Source organism: Heterodontus francisci, chromosome 1, assembly GCF_036365525.1.
Source record: "Heterodontus francisci isolate sHetFra1 chromosome 1, sHetFra1.hap1, whole genome shotgun sequence".
Classification (NCBI taxonomy): Eukaryota; Metazoa; Chordata; class Chondrichthyes; order Heterodontiformes; family Heterodontidae; genus Heterodontus; species Heterodontus francisci.
In genome coordinates, this window is record NC_090371.1 from 141,768,438 (window position 1) to 141,783,804 (window position 15,367).

Here is a 15,367-nt window from a genome sequence, read left to right on the forward strand (position 1 = left end):
CAAAGTTTGACTCAAACCAAAGAGGTTACATCACTCCAAGCAGAATGGCCGCCTGTGCATCAATACTATCAGAATTTCTTATCCACAGCTGTCGCAAAAGTTTCTAAATTCACTTGAAAAAGCCCTTCAAAACACTCCTGCAGGGGATGCAGAGACCAAGTGGGCCCACATCAGAGACAACATCTATGACTCAGCAATGACCACCTTTGGCAAACGTGAGAAGCTGAATGCAGACTGGTTTCAATCTCACTTTGAAGAGCTGGAACCAGTCATAGCCACTAGCGCACTGCACTGCTGAACTACAAGAAAGCCCCCAGTGAGTTAACATCCTGAGCACTTAAAGCCGCCAGAAGCTCCGGGCAAAGAACAGCCAGGCGCTGTGCAAACGACTACTGGCAACACCTTTATGCAGTCGTATTCAGCTGGCCTCCGACACCGGAAACATCAGAGGAATGTATGATGGCATTAAGAGAGCTTTTGGGCCATCCATCAAGAACATCGCCCCCCCCCCCCCCCCCCCACCCCCTCAAGTCTAAATTCGTGGAAACGATCACTGACCAACGCAAGCAAATGGACCGCTGGGTGAAGCTCTGCCTAGAACTGTACTTAGGGAAAATATCACTGATACCGCCCTCAGTGCAGCCCAGTCTCTGCTAGTCATAGATGAGCTGGATGAACAGCCAACAAAATTGGAGCTCAGTAACGCCATCGATTTTCTAGCCAGCGGAAAAGCCCCTGGAAAGGACGGCATTACTGCTGAAATAATCAAGTGTGCCAAGCCTGCTATACTGTCAGCACTCCATGAACTGCCTTGCCTGTGCTGGAATGAGGGAGCAGTACCACAGGACATGTGTGATGCCAATAATCATCACCCTGTTTAAGAACAAGGGTGACTGCGATGACTGCAAAAACTACCATGCTCAGCATAGTGGGGAAAGCCTTCGCTCGAGTCATTTTAAACGGACTCCAGAAGCTGGCTGAGCGTGTCTACCCCGAGGCACAGTGCGGCTTTCGAGCAGAGAGATCCAAGATTGACATGCTGTTCTCCCCTTGCCAGCTATGGGAGAAATGCCGTGAGCAACGGATGCAGCTCTACGTTGCCTTCATTGATCTCACCAAAGCCTTTGACCTTGTCAGCAGACGTGGTCCCTTCAGACTACTAGCAAAGATCGGATGTCTACCAAAGCTACTAAGTATCATCACCTCATTCCATGACAATATGAAAGGCACAATTCAGCATAACTGTGCATCATCAGACTCCTTTCCCATCCTGAGTGGCGTGAAACAGGGCTGTGTTCTCGCACCTACGATGTTTGGGATCTTCTTCTCCCTGCTGCTCTCACATGCGTCCAAATCTTCAGAAGAAGGAATTTTCCTCCACACAAGATCAGATGGCAGGTTGTTCAACCTTGCCCGTCTTAGAGCGAAGACCAAAGTATGGAAAGTCCTCATCAGGGAACTCCTCTTTGCTGACATGCTGCATTAACATCCCACACAGAAGAGTGTCTGCAGAGACTCATCGACAGGCTTGTTGCTGCCTGCAATGAATTTGGCCTAACCATCAGGCTCAAGAAAACGAACCTCGTGGGACAGGACGTCAGAAATGCTCCATCCATCAATATTGGCGACCACACTCTGGAAGTGGTTCAAGAGTTCACCTACCTAGGCTCAACCATTATTAGCAACCTGTCTCTCGATGCAAAAATCAACAAGCGAATGGGAAAGGCGTCTGCTGCTATGTCCAGACTGGCCAAGAGAGTGTGGGAAAATGGTGCACTGACACGGAACACAAAAGTCTGAGTGTCTCGAGCCTGTGTCCTCGATACCTTGCTCTACAGCAGTGAGGCCTGGACAACATATTTCAGCCAAGAGTGACGTCTCAACGCATTCCATCTTCGCTGTCTCCAGAGAATCCTTGGCATCAGGTGGCAGGACCGTATCTCCAACGCAGAAGTCCTGAAGGCAGCCAACATCCCCAGTATGTATGCCCTACTGAGTCAGTGGCGCTTGAGATGGCTTGGCCATTTGAGCCGCATGGAAGATGGCAGGATCCCCAAGGGCGTATTGTATAGTGAGCTTGTCACTGGTATCAGACCCACTGGCTGTCCATGTCTCTGCTTCAAAGATGTTTGCAAACGCGACATGAAGTCTTGCGACATTTGAGCACAAGTCGTGGGAGTCAGTTGCCAGAGATCGCCAGAGCTGGCGGACAGCTATAAAGGCGGGGCTGAAGAGAGGCGAGTCAAAGAGACTCAGCAGTTGGCAGGCAAAGAAACAGCAGTGTAAGGAGAGAGCCAACTGTGTAACAGCTCCGACCTGCAGCGCCTGTGGAAGAGTCTGTCACTCTAGAATTGGCCTTTATAGCTACTCCAGGTGCTGCTCCACAAACCACTGACCACCTCAAGGCGCTTACCCATTGTCTCTCGAGACAAGGAGACCAAAAAAGGAAAAAAGGATCACTAGTATGCCTCTCCAGGGAGTCTGACTGCAATTTTGAAAGAGTCATTTTCCTAAGACCACTTAAGTGATTTGATAATCTCACTTTGTCATAGTTTTCTGTCGATGCTGAGGTAGCTTCTCTGGTGCATTAGTTTGTTTTTAACTCAAGTTGATAGATTCTCAAATTCTGTCTTTTTGGAGTACAAAAGGTGAGAAAGTGATGAAAATGCTGTGCAAGTATTACTGGTTCACACAGCAACTTCAGAATTTCTAGCTAGAGAAAAGCAGGAAACAGATTTTCCATTTCAGCCCACACTGTCACATTTGAAACTGAAAGTAATACTGAATCTACCAACCATTCAGTGATTGTATTGAATAGTAACTACTATACAGTGACATGTAAATTTTAATTTTTAGACTGTTAATCAGTCTTGTGTACTTACCCAATATAACAGTAAATACGATTGTATTTAACAAATTCTTAAAAGTCAATAATTATGAAGTATGATTTATATAAATCAAAATTTCCATATTCTCAATCAAGGAAATTGAATATGGAGTTTAGTTCTGCTCATCACAGCACAGGGGAAGCATCCAATCACTGGAAGAGGTGGAGGGAAGGGCCACAAGATTGATCCTAATGCAGAGGACTGAGCTGTGAGGAGAGGTTGGAACAACTTGTGTTTTTTAACTTTCAGATGTTGACTTTTCTGAAGCTGTAAAGACATAGAGTTGCAAAGTCTAGTTGGAAACCTTCCTGAAGGTGTGGTTGTGTGATACCCTGATCATGTGATGGTTGCAAATAGTATTGCACTTACCTTATAAAGATTGGGTGCCCTGCAGTTGCGCTTGTTTGTTTGTTTGTTTAGCAGCAGCTATTGTACAAGAAATTTGCAGCAGCTTTTTTGGAAGCAGAGGCAGTGCGAGCGAGTGAACAGCTGGGAAGTCAGTTTCAGCCTAAAGTAGATTACCGTTTGTTTCGGTGGACCAGGGGACTGCTGGGTAAGTAAAAACTTACATATTTGGGCAGTGGCTGAAAGTATTTAACTCATAAATTTATATAAAGTAATAAAGTAATTAACTAAGTAGAGATGGCTGGGCAGGTGATGTGCTGTAGCTGTATGATGTGGGAGCTGGCTGACCCCATTGTGAACGGCAGGGACCACATCTGCAGCAAGTGTTGGTTGCTGGAAGAACTCCGGCTCAGAGTTGATGATCTGGAATCTGAGCTTCAAACACTGCGGCACATCCGGGAGGGGGAGAGTTACCTGGACGTTTTGTTTCAGGAGGCAGTCACACCTGGTAGATTAAGTAATTCAAATTCAGTTAGTGATCAGGGACAACAGGGTGTGATTGCAAGTGAGGCAGGTAGGGAGATCCTGAGTTCAGGAGTGGAGGAGCCTCAGCCTTTGACCTTATCCAACAGGTACGAGATACTTGCTCCCTGTGTGGATGAGGAAAAGGGCTGTGGGGAGGATGAGCCAACTGACCATGGCACCATGGTGCAGAAGGCCATTCAAGAGGGGGGAGTAAAAAGACAAGTGGTAGTTATAGGTGATTCTATAATTAGGGGGATAGATAGTATCCTTTTGCAAGCCAGATCGGGAGTCCCGCATGGTGTGTTGCCTGCCCGGTGCCAGGGTGCAGGACATCTCTGACCGGCTTGAAAGGATATTGGAGCGGGAGGATCCAGTTGTTGTGGTCCACGTTGGGACTAACAACATAGGCAAGGCTAGGATGGAGGACCTGTTTGGGGATTATAAAGCACTAGGAACGAAATTAAGGAACAGATCCTCGAGGGTCATAATCTCCGGATTACTGCCCGAGCCACGTGCAAATTGGCTTAGGGATAGGAATATTAGGGAAGTAAACACGTGGCTAAGGGAGTGGTGTGGGAAAGAGGGGTTCCATTTCATGGGGCATTGGCATCAGTTTTGGAACCGGGGGGATCTGTACCGATGGCACGGTCTCCACCTGAACCGATCTGGAACCAGTGTTCTAGCGAAACGGATAAATAGGGTGGTCTCTAGGACTTTAAACAAGTGACTCGGGGGGAAGGGAAAGGGAAAACGACAGGGAGTATGATGATAAATAAAAAGGTAAGCAGCAGGCTAACGTGTGCAGGAGGGTTTAAGTTCAAGGCAGACGATGAAAGAAGCAGAAAGGAAGGCTAACTCAGGAGTTATTATTAGAGATGTTGGGAATCATGAGGGTAAGAAAGCTAGCATAAAGGCACTTTACCTGAATGCTCGTAGCATTCGTAACAAGGTTGATGAGTTAACGGCACAAATCATCGCGCATGAATATGATTTGGTAGCTATTATGGAGACATGGTTACAGGTTGGTCACGACTGGGAGTTAAATATCCAGGGGTACCAGACTATTCGGAAGGACAGACAAGAAGATAAGGGAGGTGGTGTAGCTCTGATACTCAAGGACGACATCAGGGCGGTGCTGAGAGATGATATAGGTTCTATGGAGAATGAGGTTGAATCCATTTGGGTGGAAATTAGAAACTCTAAGAAGAAAAGTCATTGATAGGCGTAGTCTATAGGCCACCAAATAATAACATCACGTTGGGGCGGGCAATAAACAAAGAAATAACTAATGCCTATAAAAATGGTACGGCAATTATCATGGGGGATTTTAATCGACATGTAGATTGGTTGAACCAGCTCAGTCAGGGTAGCCTTGAGGAGGAATTCATTGAGTGTATCCGTGATAGTTTTCTTGAACAGTATGTAATGGAACTGACGAGGGAGCAAGCTATCCTAGATCTAGTACTGTGTAATGAGACAGGAATAATTAATGACCTCATAGTTAGGGATCCTCTTGGAAGGAGTGATCACAGTATGGTTGAATTTAGAATACAGATGGAGAGTGTGAAGATAAAATCCAATACCAGGGTCCTGTGCTTGAACAAGGGGGACTACAATAAAATGAGGGAGGACTTGGCTAAAGTGGACTGGAAACAAGGATTTTATGGTGGGACAGTTGACGAGCAGTGGAGGACTTTCAAAGCAATTTTTCAAAGTGCTCAGCAAAAGTATATTCCAGTGAAAAGGAAGGACTGGAAGAAAAGGGGTAATCTGCCATGGGTGTCTAAGGAAATAAGGGAGGCTATCAAATTGAAAGAGAAGGCATACAAAGTGGCCAAAAGCAGCATGAAACTAGAAGATTGGGAAAACTTTAAAGGTCAACAGAAAGCTACAAAAAGAGCTATAAAGAAAAGTAAGATGGAACATGAGAAAAAACTAGCACAGAATATAAAGACAAGATAGCAAAAGTTTCTATAAATATATAAAACGAAAAAGAGTGGCTAAAGTAAACGTTGGTCCTTTAGAGGATGAGAAGGGGAATTTAGTTATGGGATATGATGAAATGGCCGACGCATTGAACAGGTATTTTGTATCGGTCTTCACAGTGGAGGACATTAATAACATGCAAGTAATTGACAAAGAGACGAACGTAGGTGAGGACCTGGAAACAATCGTTATTACGGAAGAGGTAGTGTTGGGCAAGCTAATGGAGCTAAGGATTGATAAGTCTCCTGGCCCTGATGGAATGCATCCCAGGGTACTAAAAGAGATGGCGGGAGAAATAGCAGGTGCACTGACGGTAATTTTCCAAAATTCGCTGGACTCTGGGGTAGTCCCAGTTGATTGGAAAACAGCAGATGTGACGCCACTGTTTAAAAAGGGAGGTAGACAAAAGATGGGGAATTATAGACCGGTTAGCTTAACCTCTGTAGTGGGGAAGATGCTTGAGTCTATTATCAAGGAAGAAATAGCAGGGCATCTCGATAGAAATTGTCCCATTGGGCAGACGCAGCATGGGTTCATGAAGGGCAGGTCATGCTTGACAAATCTTTTGGAATTCTATGATGACATTACGAACAAGGTGGACAATGGGGACCCAGTGGATGTGGTGTACCTAGATTTCCAAAAGACTTTCGACAAGGTGCCGCACAAGAGGCTGCTGCATAAGGTAAGGATGCATGGCGTTAGGGGTAAAGTATTAGCATGGATAGAGGATTGGTTGACTAACAGGAAGCAGAGAGTAGGGATAAATGAGTGCTATTCTGGTTGGCAATCAGTCACTAGTGGTGTGCCTCAGGGATCGGTGTTGGGACAGCAATTATTTACAATTTATATAGATGATTTGGAGTTGGGGACCACGTGCAGGGTGTCAAAGTTTGCAGATGACACTAAGATGAGTGGCAGAGCAAAGTGTGCAGATGACTGTGAAACTTTGCAGAGGAACATAGATACATTGAGTGAGTGGGCAAAGGTCTGGCAGATGGAATACAATGTTAATAAATGTGAAGTCATTCATTTCGGTAGGAGTAACAGTAAAAAGGATTATTACTTGAATAGTTAAAAGTTGGAGCATGCTACTATGCAGAGGGACCTAGGTGTCCTTGTGCATGAATCGCAGAAGGTTGGTCTGCAGGTACAGCAGGTAATTAGGAAGGCAAATGGAATTTTGTCCTTCATTGCTAAAGGGATTGAGTTTAAAAGCAGAGAGGTTATGTTGCAGCTGTATAAGGTACTGGTGAGGCCGCACCTGGAGTACTGTGTGCACTTTTGGTCTCCTTACTTGAGAAAGGATATACTGGCACTGGAGAGGGTGCAGAGGAGGTTCACTAGGTTGATTCCGGAGTTGAGGGGGTTGGCTTATGAGGAGAGACTGAGTAGATTATATTCATTGGAGTTCAGAAGAATGAGGGGGGATCTTATAGAAACATATAAAATCATGAAGGGAATAGATAAGGTACAAGTAGAGAGGATGTTTCCACTGGCAGGTGAAGCTAGGACAAGAGGGCATAGCCTCAAGATTAGAGGGAGCAGATTTAGGACTGAATTAAGAAGGAACTTATTCACCCAGAGGGTTGTTAATCTTTGGAATTCCTTGCCCAGTGAAGTAGTTGATGCTTCTTCAGTAAACGTCTTTAAAGCTAAGGTAGATATCTTTTTGAACAATAAAGGAATTAAGGGATACGGTGGGAGCGCGGGTAAGTGGATCTGAGTCCACGAAAAGATCAGCCATGATCTTATTGAATGGCGGAGCAGGCTTGAGGGGCCGGACAGCCTACTCCTGCTCCTAGTTCTAGTTCTTATGAAATTCAGTAGACTACCCATGAGTTGGTGAAGATGGGGGTGCGATTTACAGGTAGAAAACCAGAGATGGGAGGAACTTTGATTCCACCAGTAACTAATGTTAATTCACTGAATTTGCATCATTAACGCATACTGATAACACTCGTTGCTCCGATGTAATAGCAAAATCGGTTCTCCTTTCCCTTGACATCCTTGCATGTCTGGATTAGTTGTTCCTCTATGACATCAGGTGTGAACTTTACACCTTGCTCAGTCAGTGAGTTGTAAAACTGTCCCAGGAATGACAAACACACTTCACACTCTCCTTCCTTCAGTGCTTCAGACGGCACCACCAATAAAACCTGGCGGCGCAGTGGCTAGCACCGCAGCCTCACAGCTCCAGCGACCCGGGTTCGGTTCTGGGTACTGCCTGTGGGGAGTTTGCAAATTCTCCCTGTGGGTTTCCTCTGGGTTCTCTGGTCTCCTCCGACACGCCAAGACTTGCAGGTTGATAGGTAAATTGGCCATTGTAAAAATTGCCCCTAGTATAGGTAGGTGGTAGGAGAATTGAGGTAAGGTGGGGATGTGAGAGGGAGAAAATGGCATTAATGTAGGAATAGTATAAATGGGTGGTTGATGATGCGGACTCGTTGGACCAAAGGGCCTGTTTCAGTGCTGTATCTCTCTGTAACTATGACTATGATAACACTCGGGTTCCCCTCATAGCTGAAAGTAATACAATAACTCAACGAGCTTTTACATATAACTAGCAGTATTGCTGTAATGGCAACAACAACTTGTATTTATATAGTGTCTTTAACATAAAAATGTTGCAAGGTGCTTCACAGGGGCATTACAAAACAAAATATGACACTGAACCACATAAGGAGATATTGGGTGAGATGACCAAAAGCTTGGAAAAAGGAATAGGTTTTAAGAAGCATCTTAAAGGAGGACAGCGAGGTAGAGAGGTGGATAGGTTTAGGGAGGGAATTCTAGAGCTTAGGGCCTAAGAAACAGAAGGCGCAGTCACCAATGGTGGAGCGATTTAAAATTGGGGATGCTCAAGAGGTAAGAATTCGAGGAGTGCAGATATCTCGCAGGATTGTAAGAGATTAAAAGGTGGGGAGGGGCAAGGCCACCGAGGGATTTGGAAACCAGGATGAGAATTTTCAAATTAAGATGCTGCTTGTAAGTCAGCAAGCACAGGGTTGATCGGTGCATGGGACTTTGTGCAAGTTAAGACACGGCAGCCAAGTTTTGGATGACTTGTTGATATTCACCCTGTAACTAAAGGCAGAATTCTCCTGCATTGCACAAGGTGGGGTTCGGCTCCCCAGTCGATGCCACTTTTAATAGGCCTGGTCTCTCTCCCTAGTTCCTTGGACTGTGGTTTAAACTCCAATTCCATGTGAAGATGACAACTTTGAACTGCAACCTCAGTCAGGACTAATCTCTACTTGAACTGCACACATTTAAACCGGCTGGCACAGTTTGACCTGAACAAAACTGAGAGGTCGCTGCACTTCTCACAGGGCACATTGTCCTCAGCATCAACATTTCTAAATTTCTCCCTGGGCTCGGACCTGATAAAGGAGAGTTCTCATAGAATTTTGACAGCCCTACCGTCTCTGCACACTCTTTCCTGTCTGCCAGATCCTTTTTATATTCCTGTTTTTTTTTCAAATATGTATCCCATTCTCTTTTACACAATGTTCTACTTCTGTACTTCAAAAGTCTCTTGTAGTTTACATCCTATTGGTATATAGCCCTCAGCTCAAGACACTTCCTCCTTTTCTCCCCTTTGGTTCTTCCAGTGTGATCCTTGGTTTCTGTCTCCTTGTACCCCACTTTTCCACTAGTGGAAACAATATTTCACTGTTTGTCCATAGTTTTTAGTCCCCAGGTTTCACTCATCCTTTTATTGGCTGCTCCTCTCCGTGCCAGTCCCACTCAGCACATTGCTCCTGCAGCTCTTTGCTCTGCAGAAACTGCTGTTCCATACACCTACCCCCAGTCTGCTTCTCTCCTCATCCCCTGACCACATTTTCCAGTCTGCTCTTGTTTCCCTGTCATTCCCCAGTCTCCCTCTCCCTTTCATCCCCAACGCACCATCCCCATTCTTTGACTGCATTCTCCAGTCTCCCTCTCTTCTGCTCTTGAGCCTGCCTTTGACTCCAGAAGCCTCCCCTCACTACTGCCCCCCTCAATATCCATGGCTCCTAATGACTCCCGATTCCTGATTATTTCTGGCATACCTACTCTCTGTGGTGACGAATGGGTGGGGTGGGGAAACATCACTGAGCTGTGGGCTTCTCTGTGATTGCAGATGGTGGTGATGTCATGGAGTAGGGATAGTTTTTTAGGATTCAGGGATGGCATGCCAGGAGGGAGGATGTTATTGAATATTTATAATGCTAACTAGAATAGAGAGGATTAATCCTGAACACTCTTAAAACCGTGACTATAGGACAAGGTGATAGAGGTACAAATGTGGGGGAAAGTGTAATTTCAGGACTGCTGTCAGAAATCCCATGTTTATAATTGAGAAAAATGGGAATGTTAAGGCAATGTTTCCTGAAAGCCAAGCCAGCTTTGAAAAGATGATGTACCAGGCTGAGGTATTTAGCAAGCTGAGCTTGTATCCGCTGGAATTTAGAAGAGTAAGAGACAACTTGATTGAAACATATAAGATCCTGGGGCGTCTTGACAGGTTGGATGTGGAAAGGACGTTTCCCCTTGTGGGAGAATCTAGAACTAGGAATCACTGCTTAAAAATAAGGGGTTTCCCATTTTAGAGAGAGATGAGGAAAAACATTTTCTCTCAGGATCGTGAGTCTTTGGAATTCTCTTCCTCAAGGCGGTGTAAGCCGAGCCTTTGAATATTTCTAAGGCAGAGATAGATAGATTCTTGATGAGCAAGGGAGTAGAAGGTTATCAGGGATAGGTGGAAATGTGGAGTAATCGGTTCAGCCTTGAACTTATTGAATGGCGGAGCAGGCTCGAAGGGCCGGGTGGCCTACTCCTGCTCCTAATTTGTACGTTTGTAAGCTGAATTTCATTGCATTTTGTGTTATCCCCAAAATGTAATCTCATTCCACCAAAACTGCCAGGCACTTTCTCTATACCTATCTCAGTAAATCAATCCAAAATTGGCAAACAACTTGAAAGAGAATTCTTGAATTACAGACAAAATAGGCGCATATAAATTTTTCAAATCAAACAATTTGTTGGAAAATTGATCACAAAAGAAAGTAACTTAAAGATTTAAAAATGCCAATTTTATGGTACTTAAGTCTGGTATGCGTTAAACTGTAGTAGAATTTTGAGTTCAGCATTAATGTAGATTATTTAAAAAACAATAATCAATTGGTTAACTTTGTTCCAGACCTTTGAGGGCAAGTACATTTTATTTTATAAGACGGTAAATGCATTAATGCTACAACAGGCTGAAATGCATGAGAACCCAACTGTATCATTGTGGAACTGAGGATTTTCAGGAGTTAACTGTTAATCTACCTGAGTGGTTAAGTATGTAATCAGATGTTAGAAGCTCTAATTTAGCAGAGTGGGGTCAGATAGAGTTGATAGCTGCATTTCCTGTTTAACTTTCCTATTCTGAGCTGTCTTGCCTGCATCTTGCACAGAATATATTTAGCACCGTCAGTGTGCTTTGTTTATACAGAGACGTATTGTACACTTCTGCCCTCCCTTACTTCCTAAAAAGTTGCTTTCATTCTTTAGCTAGGCTGCTACAGAAGGTGTTCTTCAAAACAGGAGTGAATTAGTGATGCACTAAAATATATGACCTGTTGGTTTTTTTTTTAAGTAGCATGGTTGCATGAAACTAATAGAATGGAAATGTTAGAGATATTTAGTGGAATGAATCTCTTGTAAAAATGAAAATTATGGATAATATTGCGGTACCGAGAAGTGACAGGTCAAGATTTATGGTCGTCAGGAGGCTTGACTCCTGGAATGTTTTTAGTTTCACTTTGGATTGTTACAAAAGATAGTTGGGGATGAACTGTGGTTGGAAAAGGAGTTAAAGAATCAACTTTCCAAGAAAACCACCCCAACTCAGTTTGTTCCAGCAGTTTGGGAAAAGCCTGTCAGTTTTCCATCTCTCAAGAAGTTGCAAAGCAAGTGTAAGAAGCAGACTGAAACTGTTGCTGTATTTCCTGTAAGGCCTGTCTGGAACTCCTGTTGCTGCATTTCGCCTGGAAAGCCTGCCCAAACTGATTTTCAAGCTTGCCTTAAAAGAACTGTTCTAGGAAGATCCCAGTGATGCCAAACCAAAACAAAGAACATCTTTCTGTGTTTTTTCTTCTTCAAGAATTAGCAAGCATCTAGCCTAAGTCTTTTTTTGTCTTTTTTTTTTGTAATAAAGCTCTAAAACAAAAATCCCTTTATTTTTCCAGTTAACTGGTGTGTGCGTGTGTCTAGGGTAAAAAGGGAACTTTTATATTTCAATCTGTGTGTTTATGCTTTGCATCATTACTGGTTAAGATTTGTTTCATAATGCAAACTGATAATTTTGTTTATTAAAGAAACCTGGTTGGTGTTTTATTCTGGGAAAAATAGTCTGTGATTGATTGATTGTATCAATAAGTGAGAAAAAATTTAAATATATGTTGTGACCTGTGGAGAAGTGGAACTGGAATAAACAGTGCACTCCTCCCACCTCTGTCGTAACATTAGCTTCACTTTCTTGTCCTTTTCTGTGTGTTTTCTCTCTTCTGTAGATTTATTTAGTTTCTGTTTATAGTAACCTTCATTTTGCTCTTCTGTCTTTTTCTCTCCCAATCTGGACTCTGCACCTTGTATTTTAGTAGAATACATCTAACAGATGCTCGATGTATGCTGTAAAATATATGTGAGTAATCCAACTCTAGTGAATGACGAGCTAAAGTTCCAAGTTCTTCATTGTCTGGACATTTAGGGATGATCTGAATATTTAAGTATGGTCAGTTGGCTTATTTTTATTTGGAATGACTATTTTCTTCCCTCCCTTTCTGAAGGCAGTGACGCTCTGCAGTGGAACAATAAAATGATATGTAGCCTGAATGGCCACTGGTGGTTAGACTTTAGTTGAATCTGCCTTTTATATTTGAAATGGCTGGTCGAAAACAACTTAAAACATTTGCAATTTAAAAAAGATATAAGCTTCTTGTCTTTCCACATTCATGGTTTCTAGTGAAATGAACCACTCTAGTCTGACTGAGTTGGCAGGTGACCGATTCCCATGCCTCTGCTTACACAGTGCTGCTTAAGGAGGTGGTTGAGAACAGTTTTAGGTGACCATCCCAATAGTTGCTGGTACACTGCATTAGAGTACTCAAACACAGCTTGCCCTTGTACACGGACAACTTGATTTACACATTTTGATCTGTTGGTGTTTTCTGCCCTTCCACTTTCTATGCATAGTTTTTTTAAAATTAATTCATTCATGGGATGTGAGCTTTGCTGGCAGGGCCAGCATTTATTGTCCAGCCCTAATTGCCCTTGAAAAGGTAGTGGTGAGCTGCCTTCTTAAACCGCTGCAGTCCATTTGGGTAGGTACACCCACAGTGCTGTTAGGAAGGGAGTTCCAGGATTTTGACCCAGCAACAGTGCAGGAACGGTGATTATAGTTCCAAGTCAGGGTGGTGTGTGGCTTGGAGGGGAACTTGCAAGCGGTGATGTTCCCATGCATCTGCTGCCCTTATCCTTCTAGGTGGTAGAGGCCACGGGTTTGGAAGGTGCGGTCTAAGGAGCCTTGGTGCATCTTGTACATGGTACACACTGCTGCCACTGTGCGCCAGTGGTGGAGGGAGTGAATGTTTAAGGTGGTGGATGGGGTGCTGATCAAGTGAGCTGCTTTATCCTGGATGGTGTTGAGTTTCTTGAATGTTTGTGGAGCTGAACTCATCCCGGCAAGTGGAGCATATTGCATCACATTCCTGATTTGTGCCTTGTAGATGGTGGACAGGCTTTGGGGAGACAGGAGGTGAGTTACTCACTGCAGGATTTCCAGCCTCTGACCTGCTCTTGTAGCCAGAGTATTAAATGGCTAGTCCAGTTAAGTTTCTAGCCAATGGTAACTTCCAGGATGTTGATGGTGGGGGATTCAGTGATGGTAATGCCATTGAATATCAAGGGAAATGGCTAGATTCTCTCTTGTTGGAGATGGTCATTGCCTGGCACTTGTGTTGCACAGGTGTTATTTGCCACTTATCAACCTAAGCCTGAATGTTGTCCAAGTCTTTCTGCATGTAGGCACAGACTGCTTCAGTATCTGAGGAATGGTGAATGGCACTGAACATTGTGCAATCATCAGTGAACATCCCCACTTCTAACCTGATGATGAAGGGAAAGTCATTGATGAAGCAGCTGAAGATGGCTGGGCCTAGGACACTACCCTGTGGAACTCCTGCAGCAATGTTCTGCAACTGAGATGATTGACTTTGCAGTAACCAAGTCCTTCAGACGTTTCTTGATTATCGCGAAGAGTGAATTGGATTGGCTGAAGACTGACAACTGAGATAGTGGGGACCTGAAGAGGATGTTGAGATGGATCATCCACTCCACTTCTGGCTGAAGATGGTTGCAAATGCGCCTTGTCTTCTGTAGTGTCATGCTGGGCTCCCCCATCATTGAGGATGGGGATGTTTGTGGAGCCTCCACCTCCATTCACAACTGGATGCGGCAGAATTGCAGAGCTTTGATCTGATCTGTTAGTTGTAGGATCGCTTTGCTCTATTGCATGCTGCTTCTGCTGTTTAGCCTGCATGTAGTTCTGTGTTGTAGCTTGATCAGTCTGGCATCTCACTTTAAGGTATGTCTGATGCTGCTGCTGGCATATTCTCCTGCACTCCTCATTGAACTAGGGTTGGCATGATGGTAATGGTCAAGTGAGGTTACGGATTGTGGTTGAAAGCAATTTTGTTGCTGCTGATGGCTCACAGTGCCTCATGGATGCCAGTTTTGAGCTGCTATATCTGTTTTGATCGTTCCCATTTAGCACAGTAGTCGTCCACACAATACGATGGAGGGTATGCTTGCTGTGCAGACGGGATATTGACTCCTCAAGGACTGTATGCTAGTCACTCCTACTACTTCTGTAATGGACAGATGAATCTGTGACAGGTAGATTGGTGAGGATGAGGTCAAGTCAGTTTTTCCCTCTTGGTTTTTTCACCACCTGCCACAGGCTCAATCTGGCAAGTATCCCTTTCAGGACTCTGCCAGCTCAGTCAGCAGTGGTGCTACCAAGCCACTCTTGGTGATTGTATTGTATGGTATTGAACTGGCTGAGCTAGTATATTGTGATAGCTAAACATTTGTGTTCTGCTGTACTGCCTCTCTGCTGCCCTGTCTGTTGGGGAGGTGTAAATAAAAAAAGATCCACGATGGCTGCCTACAGTAAGATTCATTTTAGACTTAGTGAATACACAACAGAAAGACGATGATGAGCAGATGAGATTGAATTTTATTCATTCATTCGAGAAAATAGTCTGAAGAATATTGTGACACCTATTTTGGAACTACCAAAGTCCATTTTGAGGAGGTTTTGGGTGATTTGAAAGGTTGCTCTGTGTGTGTCTGCAATGCAGTACCTAATTGAAAACAATGGTACTGAAGACATTTCAGGACAATTGGGGGAAACAAAGAGGGCTGGTATAATTATGAACGAAGGTTACACATTTGACTGCAATAACATTGGGGATGAGGATAAAGTGAATGTTTTCCTCACCATGATGGGACCAGATGCTTTTGAGGTGGTGTTTAATCAATGTTACTTGCGAGACCCCAGTACTTTGGACTATTGTGAAATTAATGAGATTCTG

General features: G+C 44.0%; 1 protein-coding gene across 7 annotated transcripts in view; it reads left to right on the top strand.

Moving 5' to 3' along the window:
* The window catches only part of arap2 (ArfGAP with RhoGAP domain, ankyrin repeat and PH domain 2), a 413,638-nt gene that overhangs the window by 32,936 nt on the left and 365,335 nt on the right, over positions 1 to 15,367 (top strand). Inside the window, exon 1 of one of the 7 annotated variants that reach the window (XM_068037034.1) lies at positions 3,353 to 3,441. The exons of the other annotated variants lie outside the window; for them this stretch is intronic. The gene's annotated coding sequence lies outside the window, so the exon portion shown is untranslated. Of the gene's footprint in view, positions 1 to 3,352; positions 3,442 to 15,367 lie in introns of those variants that run through there. 7 annotated transcript variants of the gene reach the window in all.